Source organism: Lathyrus oleraceus, chromosome 2 (assembly GCF_024323335.1).
Source record: "Lathyrus oleraceus cultivar Zhongwan6 chromosome 2, CAAS_Psat_ZW6_1.0, whole genome shotgun sequence".
Lineage (NCBI taxonomy): Eukaryota > Viridiplantae > Streptophyta > Magnoliopsida > Fabales > Fabaceae > Lathyrus > Lathyrus oleraceus.
Genome location: NC_066580.1, coordinates 211,521,703 through 211,540,545, shown reverse-complemented (window position 1 = coordinate 211,540,545; position 18,843 = coordinate 211,521,703).

Here is an 18,843-nt window from a genome sequence, read left to right as displayed (position 1 = left end):
TTTTGGTTCGGATGCTGATGTAAGTCTAGTGATTGGCATTCAGGCTCCACGTTTGCCAGTGTTTGTTTGTGTGTGTGTTAGCCGAGCTACGAATGCTCTGATTCTCCTTCGTCCAAAGGAGATACGTATGCATAGGATGCGATATCCTAGCGAGCATGTGTCGTTTCCCCAGTCCGAACTACTTCGACTCTGATGTCTATGCCTGATAGACTAAGTAGGCCCAGGATGCGGTATCCTGTCGAGTCAGTCTTGTTTGTTTTCTTGTGTCTCTTTCAGCCAGTGTGTGTGTGTGTGTGCAATGTTTTAGCAACCATTTTCCTTTCTATTGTGCGTGGATCCCGTCGAGTACGACGGATGCGTAGGGGTGCTAATACCTTCCCTTCGCATAACTGACTCCCGATCCCATTCTCTTTGGTTGCGAGACCACGCTTTTTCCAGGTTTACTCTGAGCGTTTCCTTTCCCTCTTTTGGGATAAATAACGCACGGTGGCGGCTCTGTTGTTCTTGTTTTCCCGCCGGTTTTTCGCGTAATGCGACAATATGCACTATGAGTAAGCCATAAGGCAAACACTCAAGTGAACTATCATCAAAGCCTACAAAACAGACAAGTGTTAGCCAACAATAACAAATGACCAAGCTCAAATGAAGAAGCAACATCAATCATGGAGATGCACTTGAACCTGAAATTCACAACTCAAGTGTAAGTCCAAACCACTAGGTCAAAGCCTAGGGTCAAAGGTGGATCAAAAAGCCAAAACAGGGGCTAATATTCAGCACAATGCAACTTCAAACACATATTAACATGTCCTAAAAAGGACAAGAATAAAATCATCAAGCAAGTCCATGTAATAAGTAAGGGAAGTCAAAGACAATTTCAAACCTCACATTTGGACATTGAGAATGAAAATTCCAAATCAAAACAGAAATGATTCAAATAATTCTGGAAAATTTCATGAGCATTCAACACATCCAATATAATCATCATACAAAAAATCAGAAGCATTCAAGGTCATTTGATATGGAAATGAAATTGCACAAGTTGATCAACCAAATGTGTGACACAAATTGTCACACCATACAAACATGTGCATAAAACAGAAATGGCCAATGAGAAAAATACCAAACCAAGCCTAAAACATCCATCGACATGTTAGGAATCATCATGCAAAATTTCATGGCATTTGGATTAAAATCAAGCATTTCACAATGGAAAGAATTGAGCAAGGTCACAAATGTACACATGATCACAAATTCTAGCACAATCCAAAATCCAGCCATGCACAACTTCAAAATTTAACATCATAAAATTCTAGACATTCTAAGGATCAAGTAGCAAAAAACCAGGGATTATTTGGATCATTTTTCAATTTGTTATGGATTTTTGAAGTTGGCTAAAAAATTTGAAATGAAAATGAAGCATAGCATGAGATATGGAGGGAAATGGCATAATGTGAATGTATTTGAAAAAAATGATTTCTCCAGGACTCGAACCATGTCCATTTTCAAATGAAGCGCGCGCCAACACAAAACGACGCCGTTTTACTAAAAAACCCTAGCGAACCAGATGGACGCTAAGACGGACGCTAGGTCGTCGCTAACCTGGAAAACATCGTCTTCCTCGTGAAGACGATGATGAACAATATGATCTTCATACAAAAATTTCCAGAATTTCCAGAACTTTCCAGAATTCATCAAAAATTATATCAAAACAAAGCTCATGCAATGTACATCAAGGATCAACTCATAACTAAGCTTAATTCAACATGAGTAGAGAGAATCGAGCAAAAGAAGTTTGGTGCATAAAACTTTATTCACACATATCTCATGCTATAGTGCATCATTTTTCATGAAATTTTCACCAGAATCATCAGCAACACAAGATCTACATGAACATGTGCATAAAACAGAGAATTAAAAGGATCGAAAATGTGACCTCTTGAAGAACAGCTCTTGAAAACGCACGATCTAAGGCCTTGCAATGATCCAAATCCAATCCAGAATACTTGTAATGATGTTTGATGAAGAAATTGAAGCTTGGAAACGTGTAGATCTAGCTCAATTCTCACTTGCCATGGTTATGTTCTTGAACTTCAACTGCACAATTTCCACACGAATTCCACAATCCAAGGCTTGATCTGCACTTAATTCACACCAGAGAACCAGAATATGAAATAAAATTGCAAGGTTCTTTGAAGATTTTTGAATTTTTGATTAGAAGAAAATTTTGGAGGGAGAGAGAATTTTGAGATCTAGATCTTGAATTCCCCAAATTCTGTTATGATTTTGAATATATACTCTTCACTAATCACATACTAATTGAAATTAAGCATGGTTTAGTTGTGATTAATCAAGATAAGATGTATGGCAAAAAATGACAAATTGGAGGGTGTGTGAAGCATGCATACGTGAACAGTAACCATTGCCAGCTCAAATGTACTTAAAATCATTTTTCAAACACATTGGCAATGGTAAAAAGTTCATGTAATGCACCATTTTTAAATTTTGCAATTTCCCTCCAAAATGGGCATGGATATGCAAATGATCATGCGATAACATTTTATGCAATGTGATGATTGATTTGGAAACATCATGACATGAGAAGCATTATGCAAAAAGAACCACCAAATTTGGAGTTATGAATCAAAAGTTATGCCCTTTTGAAGTTCCATGCATCCTTGGCAATGATTTGATCATATCTCCTCAACCATTCATCAGATGCTCATGATCTTGGACTTTTTGGAAATGGGAGAGAGAGATATTCAACTTTCATGTTGGACAAAATTTCATTTTAAGCATCTTTGATGATGCAAGATCAAGCTGGATTTGAACCAAAAACTTTCCATTTTTTGAAACTTTCAATTATAGGTCACTTTCCATTTTTGGAAAGTTTTGATCTGACCTCAAATTCTTCAAGATATGCATTTGACATGATTAATAAGCCTCTTTTGAACATGAATGAGATGTTGAAACTCATTGCTCCACCTCCTAGCCCTCAGTTGACTTTCTGTTGACTTTCTAGTTGACAGATGACTTGGAAATGCTCTGATCAACCTGAGCCTTAACCACTGGAGGAATTGGCTCCAAAATGAACCCCTAGCTCTTGTAAGCTTCACATAATAACCATATGATCTCCATCCAAGCAAATAACCTCATCTCCTTGAAAAACCCTGACTGGTAGAATGCAACTGATTAGGGTTGACCAGAGGTCAAAACCCTAATCCCAAAGAATCTGAGCATAAACAATGACCCCTTGAGGAGGACATAACCATGATGATGATGATGTACCCTTGTCAATAAGATAATGCTCAAACTCCTTGAAGGACCAAGAAACCCTAATTGAAGCACAAACCCACATATGGCTAGTGATCAATCCATGAGACCCTCAGACATGAATCTCTTAACCTCTCTATCTCTTGAGAAAGACTTTTAGAGGATGACTTGTTTGTTCTCACATGATATGTAACATGCAAATGTCTAATGTCCTTAAAAAATGAAATGCAATATGCTAAGCTAGTCCCAAGAAAGGAGGGCAAATTTTGAGGTGTTACAGCTTCCCCTATTCAATCCACTGTGAACCTGTCGATATGAACAGCCTCGGCTTTCAGATGATCAGGATGAAGAGTGATTGAATACCAAGAACAGTCGAACAATTTGCACTCCGCGGGAAAATAATTAACAATGCCTGTCAGAATCGGCAAAGAACCAATCTCAAAAGAAGAATCCGTCTGGTACGGTGAGAATCGGCCTGAATACCGAAAAGAAAATTGACTTGGATACCAAAATAAATGGTAACGCAGGAACCACTATGGCCTGAACGCCGCTCATCAGTCTGAATACTGAGCATCGGAGCATAAGAGTATTGATGTCGGTCTGAATACCGAGAGATTGGCCTGAATGCCTGAAAAACTGACCTGAATGCCATTTCAGTCTGGATACCGGAAAACTGGCTTGAATGCCGCAAGCTGCATCGATCTGAACTTCGGAAGCTTCTTCGACCTGAACATCGGAAACTCTGGTCTGAATACCCACCTCGGCCTGAACACCGGAAAACTAGCCTGAATGCCGCAAGCTGCATCAATCTGAACTTCGGAAGCTTCTTCGATCTGAACATCGGAAACTCTGGTCTGAACACCCACCTCGGCCTAAACACCGGAAACCTGGTCTGAACGCCACATCGGTCTGAATACCCGAAAAACTTGTCATGCCTGTCAGTATCGGCAGAGATAAGGAATAGTGATAAATAAGGCGGCACGCGCGCCAAAGACCCATGTTGGGGATAACAAGCCATGAGCATGCTATCCTCTATTCAACCCTAGCAAACGAACAATTTGCGCTCAGTTGGGGATTTTTCTCTCTTTAATTTTTTTTCCTTGAACCCCAAAACTTCTTGGATTATCATTTCCATCTCCGCCCGACGGAAATCCTTCCTCCAATATCGCACTACTGGGGAATACTATTGCTCTGACGTCATGATGCCAGACTCCTCAGAGTAACATCTTCACCTTCTGGCGAAACCACCTCTCAAACAGTAACCACGGCTTTGAGACTAGCTTATGCATGATGATGATTTTTAGTGTAATGCTCTATAATCATGGAAATGCTACGCAATTAGCTATGCAATATGCCATGCTTATCTAAATGATGAATGCATAAAAAGTATCCCCCTCAAGGGACTCTTCTGGGGAGCTCGAGGCACTCTGCCGAGGAACTCGCTAACGCTCCAACCTCCACCCTGCTGGGGAATAGCACTGCTGCTGGGGAATAGGACCATCCTCACCAGGGATGACCTCCCCTGAATCCGATCCACTTGGGGACTTCGCTGGGGAAGAAACTCCTAACTCATTCTGCGGGGAAAACAACAATCTTCAACTTGTTGGGGATATAACAATCCCGACACTGCTTGGGGGAACAACTACCAATAAACACCTCCACTAGGGACAATAATAACCTCCAACCCTGCTAGGGGAAACACACACCTCAAACCCGCTGGGGAGATAACCATCCCGACCCTGCTAGGGGAAATAAAGAATATCTGGCACGGAACACCCGTCGACTTGTCAAACCCTGGTATTCACTATCTAACCACAGTGTCAGCTTTCCACTTTTGAGAGCTCCCAGACTCGTCTGGACTTTTCTGATTCATCACCTTGTATTATCGCCTTCTCTGTACTCCACGGGGATCGAACGCCCTGGATTCATACAAACTTTCCAGTCCTCAGACTTTGAAGAGTCTTCTTGATTAATACTCCAGGATCATCGTACGTCTTTCACCGTCTTTTCACCATTCTTCAATCCCTTGTCCCTGATTGGATTCTGCAGGGATCTTTTGTCAAAAAAGCTCCACATCACAACCTGCAAGTGAGTGAAAATATCTAACAGCACCTGCAACAGAGATCGTTAGATAAAAACGTGCCCCAGGCGTGCCAAGATTTCAACACCTAGGTCACTCAACCTTCCGAATAAGATTTCAAGTTTTCAATCTTATAAACATGCATTGGAAGGAACCTGTATGTCTTAAAATGCAAAGATTCTTTATCAAAATAACCGGATGTTTTTGCAATCAAAGCGGTAATGAAAACAAAAACAAAATTATTTGACTGAATATGCATTTTATTGATTGAAAAAGGTGTGGCTCAAAATTGAGCAATACAAAGGAAGCAATTCCTAAAAAGAGGTAATTGCGCACAAAAGGAAAATCTATCCTAATGGAAATGTGAAACCGCGATCTCATCGTGTTCCAACTCGGTTACACCCCATATGTCCTTAGACTCTCCGTGCTTTCTGCCTTCTGAACAAGACGGTTCCGACTGATCCCTGTCGGGGATTATCCATGTGTCTTAACCAAAACACAAACGATCATGCTAGACGCAGTTGTTCATTTCAATCCCTCTTTTGCCTGGACCGTCCTTTCGGGTTTTCAGTCCACCGGGATACCCTTTTTTGCCCAAGCCGCCCTTGTGGGGTTTTCGACTTGCCGGGTGTACAGTTTTTTTCTTTTTTTTTTTATCCCTAATTTTTGCCCGAACCTTTTTTTTTTTTTGGTTCGCCGGGATGCCCATTTTTGCCTGGACTATTTTATTCTTTTCGTCCAGCGGGTCTCTTTATACGAAGTATTTTTTAACTGCGTCCGCATTCACAGGGGATGGAAAGTCCTCGCCGTCCATGGTCATTAACAACAAGGCTCCGCCAGAGAAAACCTTCTTGACCACGAATGGACCTTCATAATTGGGTGTCCACTTGCCCCTACGATCGTTTTGAGGAGGAAGGATCCTTTTCAGCACCATATCTCCCACGTGATATACACGAGGTCGCACCTTTCGGTCAAAAGCACGCTTCATCCGCTGCTGGTACAACTGCCCATGACAGATGGCCGCCAGCCTTTTTTCCTCAATCAGGCTCAACTCTTCGTACCGGGTCCTTACCCATTCAGCCTCTTCCAATTTCACGTCCATCAGGACTCTCAACGACGGAATCTGAACCTCAACCGGTAGCACGGCTTCCATCCCATACACGAGAGAGAAAGGCGTTGCCCCAGTAGACGTGCGCACCGAGGTACGATACCCATGTAACGCAAACGGCAACATCTCATGCCAGTCCTTATAGGTCACAACCATCTTCTGCACAATCTTCTTAATATTCTTATTGGCTGCCTCAACCGCCCCATTCATCTTCGGACGATAAGGAGAAGAATTGTGATGCTCTATCTTGAATTCCCGGCACAGCTCTACCATCATCTTATTGTTCAAATTAGAACCATTATCAGTAATGATTCTTTCGGGAACCCCATATCTGCAAATGATATCTCTCTTCAGGAATCTGGCGACGACCTGCTTTGTCACGTTTGCCTAAGAGGCTGCTTCCACCCACTTGGTGAAGTAATCAATAGCCACTAATATGAACCGGTGCCCATTCGAAGCCGTAGGCTCAACCTTTCCGATCATATCAATGCCCCACATAGCAAACGTCCATGGAGACGACATTAAACTCAATGGATTTGGAGGCACGTGCACCTTGTCAGCATAAATTTGGCATTTATGACATTTCCGCACGAAATTGAAACATTGGGCCTCCATTGTCATCCAATAATAACCAGCTCTTAGCAGCTTCTTCACCATCGCATTCCCACTGGCATGGGTACCGAACGACCCCTCGTGTACTTCCTTCATCAATTGGCTTGCTTCTCTGTCATCGACGCATCTGAGCAAGACCCAATCAAAATTCCGCTTGTACAAAACCCCATCCTTGTTCAGATAGAACACCATGGCCAACCTCCTCAGAGTCTTTCGGTCCTTCTTGGATGCTCCCTCAGGATACTCTTGGGTTTCCAGATAGCGCTTGATATCGTAATACCACGGCTTTTCATCATCAGGTGTTATGTCAACAGGAAACACATAAGTCGGTCTATCCAGACGTCCCACCTCAACACTTGGGAACTGATTCCACCACTGCACCTTAATCAAGGCAGCCAGAGTAGCCAAAGCATCTGCCAAAGGATTCTCCTCTCTAGGCACATGATGTAATTCCACCTTGGTGAAGAACGTCAACAATCTCCTCGTATAGTCCCGGTATGGAATTAAATGAGATTGATGCGTATACCATTTCCCGCTAACCTGATTCACGACCAAAGTTGAATCTCCATATATGACAAGGTTCTTGATCCTCAAATCAATCGCCTCTTCAATCCCAAGGATACAAGCTTCGTATTCAGCCACGTTGTTGGTGCATTCAAATGTTAGTCGGGCAGCAAAAGGAATGTGGGATCCCTTCGGCGTAACCAAAATAGCACCAACACCGCTACCATTCACATTAACGGCCCCATCAAACATCAGAATCCATTCGGATTCAGGGTCAGGCCCCTCCTCCGGGATTGGTTCCTCACAATCTTTCGATTTGAGAAACATGATGTCCTCATCAGGGAACTCAAACTTCATCGATTGATAATCCTCAATGGGTTGTTGGGCGAGGTAATCAGACAATACGCTCCCCTTGATCGCCTTCTGAGAGGTATACTGGATATCATATTCAGTCAAAATCATCTGCCACCTCGCAACCCGTCCGGTCAATGCTGGCTTCTCAAAAATATACTTGATTGGATCCATCTTGGAAATCAACAAAGTGGTATGAACCAGCATATACTGTCTCAGTCGGCGAGCAGCCCAGACCAAAGCACAGCAAGTTTTCTCGAGCAGTGAATATCTTGTTTCACAGTCGGTAAACTTTTTGCTAAGGTAGTATATGTCATGCTCTTTTCGACCAGACTCGTCATGCTGCCCCAGTACACACCCCATAGACCCCTCAAGGACAGTCAAATACAGAATTAACGGTCATCCCTCCACAGGAGGCATCAGAATCGGAGGCTCCTGCAAATACTCTTTTATCTTTTCAAATGTCGCTTGGCAATCATTATTCCACCTCACCGTTTGATCTTTTCTTAACAACTTGAATATAGGTTCACACGTGGCTGTTAGATGAGATATGAATCGTGAAATGTAGTTCAATCTACCTAAGAAACCACGAACCTCCTTTTCTGTTCTCGGTTCAGGCATTTCTCGTATTGCTTTTACTTTAGCAGGATCAACCTTAATTCCTCTTTCGCTTACAATAAACCCCAGCAACTTACCGGACCGCACTCCGAAAGTGCACTTATTCGGATTCAACCTCAGTCTGAACTGTCTCAGCCGGTCAAACAACTTGGCCAGATCTACCAAATGCCCCTCTTCTGTTTGGGACTTTGCTATCATGTCATCAACATAGCATTCAATTTCATGATGAATCATATCATGAAACAAAGTCACCATGGCCCTCTGATAAGTAGCACCGGCGTTCTTGAGACCAAATGGCATCACCTTATAACAGAAAGTGCCCCACGGTGTGATGAACGTTGTTTTCTCCATATCATCTGGCGACATTTTGATTTGATTATAGCCAGAAAAGCCATCCATGAAGGAAAACACCGAGAACTGAGCTGTATTATCTACCAACACATCGATGTGAGGTAATGGGAAATCATCCTTCGGGCTAACTCTGTTCAAATCCCGGTAGTCCACACACATTCTCACCTTTCCATCCTTCTTTGGCACCGGCACAATGTTTGCGACCGAAGGCGGATAATTAGTGACGGCGAGGAACCCAGCATCCAACTGCTTCTGCACTTCCTCTTTAATTTTCATGGCCATCTCAGGTCGGGTTCTGCGCAACTTCTGCTTTACTGGAGGACAATCTGCTCTCAATGGTAACTTGTGCACAACGATATCGGTATCCAACCCTGGCATATCCTGATAAGACCAGGCGAAGATATCAACATACTCTTTCAACAAGGCTACCATTCTGCTCTTAACACTTTCCTCCAACGCGGCCCCGATTTTCACTTCCTTTCTGACCTCGTCGGTACCCAGATTCACAACCTCAACTTGCTCCTCGTGCGGCTGAATCACCTTCTCCTCTTGTTTTAACAACCGGGCTAATTCCTCTGGCAGTTCACAATCTTCTTCGCCTTCTTCTTCGGCATGATAGATCGGATTGTCGAAGTCATATGAGGGTGTAATAGGATTGTTATCAATGAGATCCGAAGAATGATCGCATCTGCATGAATGTTGATTCATGCATTGCTTTAGAACCGGAGCGAAGCAAATTAAAAGGAAAATGAAAACAAACATTGCCATTTTTATTTTTGTTTTTATTAAACTGCAAAAATAAATGAAAAACAGGGAACACCGCTTTTAATTGAAAAACATCCATTTATTACTGATGCAAAAATTGCAAAATGAAACATGAGGTGGCCCTTACAATGAACCATTACGTTTCGGGCAAAACGTATGGCTTTCATGCAGACAAAATTGAAAAACAGGAAATATTACTCTTCAAGTAGAGTGACAGTGATGATCTTTTCGGCCTTCCAGTTCTGGACTTCCATCCCTGGTACGCACGACTTTATCCATTGATCAAGCTCACAGTCACAGTCAACTTCTTCACCCACCATACAGATGTGATCTGGATTCAGCATTCCAGCACTGGTGAACGTGAATGACGTACGACGTCCTCTGCCCTGTCCAGACGAGCCTCGGCCTGGCTGATAACCAACCCCAAATCAGTCTTTCTTGGCGGCGACGTCCATCATCTTCCCCCAACCTGGAGCTTCTCCACTCTTCACCACATCAGCAGCCTGCTTGTATAAAGAAATGGACGGCTTCTCCTCTTTAGCAAAAATGGCATTCTCCACCTTGACGGTTTCGAATGCTTGACTTGGTGTTTCAACAATTTCACCGTCCATTTCCATGTATTTGAACGATGATAGGTGGATGACGAAGATGTCTTCTTCTCCACAGACTGTGACGACCTGCCCGTCCCAGATATACTTCAGTTTCTGGTGCAAAGTCGAAGTCACTGCCCCAACAGCATGTATCCATGGGCGACCCAACAGGAAACTGTATGCCGGCTGAATACCCATGACGTAAAAAACGGACTTAAACACCTCAGGCCCAATCTTCACGGGGAGCTCCACTTCCCCAAACACAGCCCGCTTCGAACCGTCAAAAGCTCTCACCACCAGGTCCATGGGCGTCAAGATCAACCCTTCACAGTCCAGCTTCGCCAGGGCTTTCTTTGGCAACACATTTAAAGAGGAGCCGGTATCAACCAACACGTGCGAGAGCACGGCTCCTTTACACTCCATGGCAATGTGTAATGCCCTGTTATGATTTCGCCCATCTACAGTTAGGTCCATATCAGTGAAACCCAACCCATGGCTGGCATTGACGTTTGACACCACCGTCTCCAACTGATTGATGGTTATCTCCTGGGGAACATAGGCTCTCTTCAGTATTTTCATCAAAGCCTCTCTATGCCCCTCGGAGCTTAGCAACAATGACAAGATTGAGATCTTGGATGGGGTCTGCTGCAGATGGTCAACAAACTTGTACTCTGACTTCTTGATGATTCTAAAAAATTCTTCAGCTTCATCATCAAGTTCTCTCTCCGACCCACCAGGCGCCGGTGTCACCATAGGAGTACCTTCATTTACCACCTGCTTCCCTCTTGCCCTGGCTAAAGCCTCGGCCTTATCTTTCTTTTCTTTCTCTCCATCCCCACCCCTCAAAGTATCCGGTGCAAACAACCTTCCACTGCGAGTGAAACCACTAGGTCTGACATTATCCACCTTTGAAACGGTGGTTTCATCCGCAATCTGATCATCCAACCTTTCCCCATTACAATAGACCTCTCCGCCATAATGCCACGGCACAGCGTCATCTTTGTCATAAGGAATAGGCCTAGGTACCGTGATAGTAACCGGAGCTGCATCTGCCAGCGTTGACAAATCAACCGGATCGAAGTAGATGGTTATGGTGGAAATATCTTCCTTCCCCGAATCAACCTTTTCAAATCTGAGGCTTCCCTCATCCATCAGCCTCTGGACAGCCTCCCTCAACAATATACACCCATTGGGAACCACAGTGCACGCAGCACAACAGTCATCACAACCCGGGAAGACCCCATTCTTCAACAATTGTCTCTTGACCTCAGCCAATGGAGTCTTTAACCGGTTCACATCCGTCACCCAGATTCGGCCCTTATCCTCAGAAATTGCATTCACCCCCATGGGATTAGCATTCACATTTGGAGACGGAGTAAAATTGATTGCCTTAGAATCCACCAGGTCCTGGACAACATGCTTAAAAGCTTTACAATTCTCTACATTGTGTCCAGCGGCACCAGAGTGGAATTCGCACTTGGCATTCTCATCAAAACTGGGAGGCCTCTGATCAGGTCTCAAAGGAGCCAAAGTCCTCAGCTGGACCAACCCCAAATCCTTCAACTTCTTCAGCAAGAATGAGTAGGTCACAGGTGGTCTATCAAATTGACGATCATTCATTTGTCCTCTTACTTGATACCCGACCCTCTGCGGTCTCTGTTGAAATGGTTGTCGTTGTTGTTACGGTTGTTGTTGCTGCTGTTGTTGATTATCAGCAGGAATGGTTACCGCAGTAGTGTGCTGGTAGTAACGCTCCCTACTCTGTCCCCTCTGGGCATACACAGCGCTGGTGTCACCCTCCTTCTTCCTCTGACCATTCCCAAAGGGCTTCTTCGACCCAGACGACGAAGCATTACCCTGGATCTTTCCCATCTTTAACCAGCTTTCTATTCTTTCTCCGGCCACCACTATATCAGCATAGTTGGTAACTGGGCATCCAACCATCCTTTCTGCAAATGTCCCCTGAAGGGTACCCATAAACAGATCAGACATTTCTCTATCTACCAACGGAGGTTGAACTCTGGCAGCCAACTCCCTCCACCTCTGTGCATATTCTTTAAACCCCTCATTAGGCTTCTGAGACATACCCTGCAATTGGGTACGGCTAGGAGCCATATCAGCATTAAATTGGTATTGTTTAAAGAGTGCATCGCCAAGATCCTGCCAGCTCTTGACATCAGACGACCTCAATTTGGTGTACCATTCCAAAGACCCCCCAGACAGACTGTCCTGGAAAAAATACATCCAAAGCTTCTGGTCCATTGTATAGGCAGAAATCTTTTGGACGAAAGCCTGGAGATGAGTTTCCGGGCAAGAACTCCCATTGTATTTGTCAAACGCAGGCGCCTTAAACTTTTGCGGGATCACAATCCCCTCAACAAGCCCCATATTCGACATATTAACAACCCCCGGAGTAGCATAGCTTTCAAGAGCCTTGATTTTCTCCGCCAGCACCTGAATCTCTTTATTTGGTGGTTGGACACCATATTGACCGAACTTTTCATTAAGCACGGAGAACTGGTTTTCTTCTCTGTCTTCCTCGGTGTAGCACCTCAAATTTGCACCTATCATTGTACATGCTATCTCATATTAGGTCATAGCATATCATGGTTCATTTGCATAGCATTGCATTGTCCCCAGTTGCCTCAAGAGCAAGCAAGTCAAGAATTAGGTCAAACTGATCAGGAGATTAGTCAACCAAGCAAGCAAGGTTGTTTCTCAAGGAGCCAAGGCCCTAGGGTTTGTCCATCAAGTTCACATGACTTGGGGGTTCATTTGAAGTGTTTAAGTCAAAGGTTGGATGTTCAGAAGCCATCAGTTCATGCACAGACAGTCAAAAACCCCAGAAAGTCAAAGTTGGTCAACTGTGGTTGATTTTATGGTTTTGATGGATGGAAATGGTTTGAGAGAGAGCTTATTCATGTCCCAATAGGGCTCATATATCATGGCAATCAACATCATCGAAGAATTTGAAGCCAATCAGAAAATTTCCAAAAATAGAAAGTGGACCTGTAATTTTAACTGCCAAAAATGGAAACTTCTTGATCCTCAACTTGCATCATGATACAAGCTCCAAATGAATTTTTGCCCAACATGAAAGTTGAAGATCTTGTTCTCCCATTTTCAAAAAGTCCAAGAACTCTCAAATCCCATGTATGGTTGTCAAGATATGATCAATTCATTTTCACAAAATCATGAACTTCAACAAGCCATATCTCATGATTCCTTTGGCCAAATTTGATGGGGTTTTTTCCTACAAACCACATTTTTCCTCCTCTTTCCAAAAATATAAACATCATGTACCAAAACCTTGCCAATCAAAATGGCATTTTTTGACTTGTTTCATTTAAAATCCAAGTTTGACCAATGGTTGACTTTTTGAATTAAAGGTTTTCAGCATAATTGGCCATTTGGGACTTGTTCTAAATGTTATTTGCAAGAGGTTTGAGGCCCAATTTCGTGCAGGCCAGACCACACCTCCATGTGCAATGTTCAAATTAGCAATTTTGCAAATCTCATCATTTAAGCTAATCCTTCTTAGCACTTCTTAAACGAATGTTAAACAGACCACATATAAGCAATTTTCTGGCCATTTGTAACCCTAGCCACAGCCACACTCACCAGAATTCTCTCTTCTCTCTCAATTTGCATTTTCACCAAAACTGAATTTCTGAACAAAACTCCATAACACTCGAGCATCCTTGGTTTGTTTCATCACTTGGCCAACATTTGGAGGGATTTTGGAGCATCAAACATCAGCTGGAATAGCATTTCGAGCACTGTTTCATCCAAAGCTCTCTCATGGCAGATTAGGGTTCAAGCTATCTCGTGCAATCTTGAGCTGAAAGAGCTTCATCATCCATCATTCCAAAGCCTAAAGCACATCTGTTTCGAGCTTTGAAGGCCAAATAACCACTGCTACTCAACTGTGCTTCAATCTTGGTAACATTTCGAATCTCATCATTTGCCAAACTATACTATGCTTAGGATAGGTCTTTGTATGCTCATTCCATTGCAACTTGTATCATTTGAAATGATTAACCATGCTAGGAGAAATCTGAGTTTAAAGCTTGTTGGACATTTTGGTTTTGCACGATTTCCTGTTGGTTAACTCGATTTAATGTTAATGCTTGATGGATTTATGCTGCCTGATGTTTGCTGACGCCATTGCCATGCTTAATTTCTTGTTCTGGGCATTTTAATTTTCATGATTGAATGATAGTGATGAAGCTTTGCTGTTGTGTTTAAACCCTAGCTCTGCCCAGAATTTTCCATGAATCGTGTTTGGGATTATTGTTTGTTTGATGTTGCATGAACATTGTTGTATTACTGCTATGCTGTTTGCCATGAGTCTCAACTGATGATGATTGCATGAAAATGAAATGCTGCTGTTGCATAAACCCTAGGTTGCATGAACCCTGTTGGTCGTTGCCCAGAAATCATGAATGCTATTGGCTGTTGGTTTGAATTTGCTGCATGAGTACTGTTTCGTTAAGCCACTAACCAATCACAACATTTTATTTCGTGGCCTGAAACTCTGCGTTTTGATAAGTGGATGTGTTAATCACGAAAATGCCACTCAGTCAACCATGTTTGACCTTCCTTTCATGTCCTTTGTTCACTTTGTTCCAAATTATTCATCAATCTTCTAAAATTCATTTCTCATTCAATTTAAATCCAAAAATCATGAAATATTTTCCATCATCTTCACATGAATGTCTATTATTTAATCATGATTTTTGCTGAATTTTTGGTTGGCTGGATTTTAAATGGCTTTAGGGTTTTTAACATGTATGCTCATTTGACACCTTTTGCCATTCCTTTTGTGAAATGATGATGATGTATCCAATGCCCCTGAAATTTTTTGTGGTGAAACTAGACTCATTCATCTTTGTTTTGATGTAGAATTTGTGCATTTATCATTTGTGGTTCGCTAGATATGAATTTTTGAAGTAGGGTGTGACAACTTGTGTCACACCAATGTTGTTCATTTTCATGATTTTGGTTGACATGCTTCCTGGCCTTCAAATAACTTGAATTTTTGCATGAATCATCTCTTATGTGTCTAGTTTGTGTATGAATTTTCTTGGATTTTATGATGCCATTTCCCATTTGTTTGTGAATTTTCTTCCCTGCCTAGTCAAATGTTGACTTTTTGTGCTACACATTGCCATTTCATTTGGGAAATTCTCATATCTTATTATATGATCATGAAATTGCATATGTGCATACTAGACATCTTGAGCTTTGCATTGGTGTTAATCCCATCCATTTCTCATCTGTTTTCATTTTGTTATGATTTTTTGAAGTTGACCCATGATTGTTGACCTTCTTTGTGCTTACTTGAAACTTGTTTGACTTCCTGATTTTATTTGACTATCTTCCCATGATCCAATTGAGCTGAAATTTCATATGCATATTATGTTATGGATTGTGATTGAGTATGAATTATTTCATAATTTTTGGAAATGTTTATGTTTGAGTTTGAGCTTGGTCTTGCTGTTGACCTTTTGTGTGCTTTCATTTGCCATGCCTTGCCTTCTTTGGTCTATAAAATGATAATGAGGCATGATATGAGTTTGAATCCAATTGTGATTGCTTCTTAAATGTTTGAACTTGATTATGGTTGATTTTCCTTTGCTGTTTTGACTTTTTTTATTTGTCTTTGACCCTAGGCTTGTCCTAGGGGTCTCCTGGCTTATGTTTGAGCTCATTGTTTCAGGTTAAGCACCAATGCTTCAAAGATCATACAAATGTGATTGAGTGTGGTTACATATCATATGCTAACCTTTGTTTTGTAGGTTTGACTCATGTGTTTGAATCTTGTGCTTTGCACAATTGATCATCTGTTTTGTCTGTGGATTCAATTCCTTTTGCTTTGACTTGTGAAATGTTTACTGATAAGTTTGACTCTTTCAGGTACCCTTAGTTGCTTAAATTCTCTGAACTTGCTTTGCTTTGCTTTTTAGCAACTTGCTTGAGGTATAATCTCTTTTACTTCATGTAGTCTGGAGACCCGGCCTGTTATTTGGCCGGGCAAACTGTCTGAAGTCCTCCTTAAGAGGCAATGCTTGTGTGTGTTTAAAATTGTCCCAAGCAGGAAAAGTCCTTCAAGTAAGGAAATTGGTAGATCAAAGGGATAAGTAGCCTATCCCCTACTATTCAGTGAGTCTTCTCCTTGCTCCCATCACATGGTTGTAGCATTGAGATCAAAACCCAAGATCTATCGAGTCAATAATGTGGAGAGAGCTCCATCTTTCTGAGCTCCCACACTTTCTGATATGCTCTCCCTGATCAGGGATAAGAGCAATGAGGCACACCCCTCATCTCCTTTCATCTGCTTCACCTTAGCCTCTCAATGGCAAGGTTAAGAGCAATCTTTGACCCTATTCCAGTTGGCCTCAGTGCCTAACCCTTGTGTGAGCCCCTTGTGTGCATATAGTGTATGCTACCTGTGCCTTTGTTTGTTTGACTTGCTTGCGTTCGCCCTCGTTGCGATCCTTTCTCTCGCCCTCGTTGCGATCGAGACTTTCCCTTTCTCTTGCCCTAGTTGCAATCGAGACCTTTGTCCCTCCGTAGCCGAACTACGGCAACTCTGATTCTCATGTTCAGATGAGATACGTAGGCACGAGATGCGATGTCTTGTCGAGTTTGACTAACCACTAACACTAATTCTCTTCTCTCGCCCTCGTTGCGATTGAGACCTTCCCTTTCTCTTGCCCTAGTTGCAATCGAGACCCTTGCTTCCTGTGCAAGCCGTGTCTAGGATAGGTTGGCCCTCGTGCCATTTAGTTAGAAACCTTAACTTAGGGTTGACTTTGCATGACAACATCTAGGCTCGAGTCGTAGTCTCCCTAGTGTTGTGTCTCCCTCTGTTATCTGGTTAGGCTAGATCCTTTGTCCCTGCGTAGGGGAACTACATCGCCCTGATCTTCATACCAGATGAAGTATGTAGGCAGGAGATTGAGCTGATCTCTCCGGGCGCCCTTTTTCTTTTCCAACCCTTTGTGTCTTAACCACCCTTGTGTGTGTTCTGGTTGGAGTCCGACATAAGTCCAGCGATTGGCAGTTGGTTTCCTGTGTGTGTTTAGGTTCGGATGCTGATGTAAGTCCAGTGATTGGCATTCGGGCTCCATGTTTGCCTGTGTTTGCTTTGCTTGTGTGTGTGTCAGCCGAGCTACGAATGCTCTGATTCTTCTCTCGTCCGAGAAGATACGTATGCATAGGATGCGATATCCTAGCGAGCATGTGTCGTTTCCCCAGTCCGAACTACTTCGACTCTGATGTCTATGCCTGATAGACTAAGTAGGCCCAGGATACGATGTCCTGCCGAGTCAGTTTCAGTCTGTTTTCTTTTGTCTCTTTCAGCCAGTGTGTGTGAGTTTGAGCAGTGTTTAGCAACCAATATTCCTTCCTTTTGTGCGTGGATCCCGTAGAGTACTACGGATGCGTAGGGGTGCTAATACCTTCCCTTCGCATAACCGACTCCCGAACCCATTCTCTTTGGTCGCGAGACCATGTTCTTTCCTAGGTTTACTTCGAGCGTTTCCTTTCCCTCTTTTGGGATAAATAACGCACGGTGGCGGCTCTGTTGTTTCTTTCTTTTCCCGCCGGTTTTTTCGCGTGATGCGACAGCTGGAGACTCTGCTGGGGATAACAGAAGTTGACCTATGCTGGTCCATCTTCCCTGAGCGAGTCTCTCCTAGCGCTCTCTAGGATTAGGGTTTTGGTTGCTAGTGCTGTGTGTATTTTATTGCTTTCATTATTTGTTCATTTCAGTTATTGATTGCATTGATTGTGTGCATTAATGTTTGCATTCATATTCATTATTCATTCTGCCTGGCTGGTTGTCTGTTTTCCTTTGTGAGATGAGTTCTATACCCGGACTCGAGTGCACTCTACGATAGGAGAATGGCATAGTCTTGTTGACTGGTGTGGAGTATTCCTTAGCCAGTTGACTTGCGAGACCATTCACTTGGTGGAGGTCATGTTGAACTAATAATGTCACACAAGTTATTTGTGGTTAGGCATTATTCTTTCAATCATGTGCCGCAGAAGCCAAGGACCTTAGTTTACCAAACCCATCTTGGCCTATTTTTTTAGGACAGTAGTGCGGAGGTCGTTCAGATGTCAGTTCTGATGCGATTGTCACGCGATGCTACACTCATAAGAGTTTCTCTTGAGAATATTTTTGGAATACGAGTATTCGTTCCTCCGATAATATTCAAAAGATGGAACGATGATTATGGGAACCTCTGGTAGAACATGTCTGGCAGGTTTAAACCCTAGTACACTCCCTTTGGGTGGTTCTTAACCAAGACTCCATGCTCGTTGACTCTCAACAAACCCATGATTCGTGGTTGAGTCGTTCAAACATTGTTAATATCAATGGATCCCGGATCAGGTGTAAAACCTAAATCCACCAAAGCGGCTGGTTGATATTAAGGATGTTCGAGCCGGTTCGTGTACCGTTAATATCAATGGAACTTGGGTGTCGATAAGGTGAAAACCTAAATCCACCAAAATGGATGATTGATATTAGGGATACAATGAGCTTTCCCACGACCTTTGTTTGGCGTGCTTTGCGTGATCCT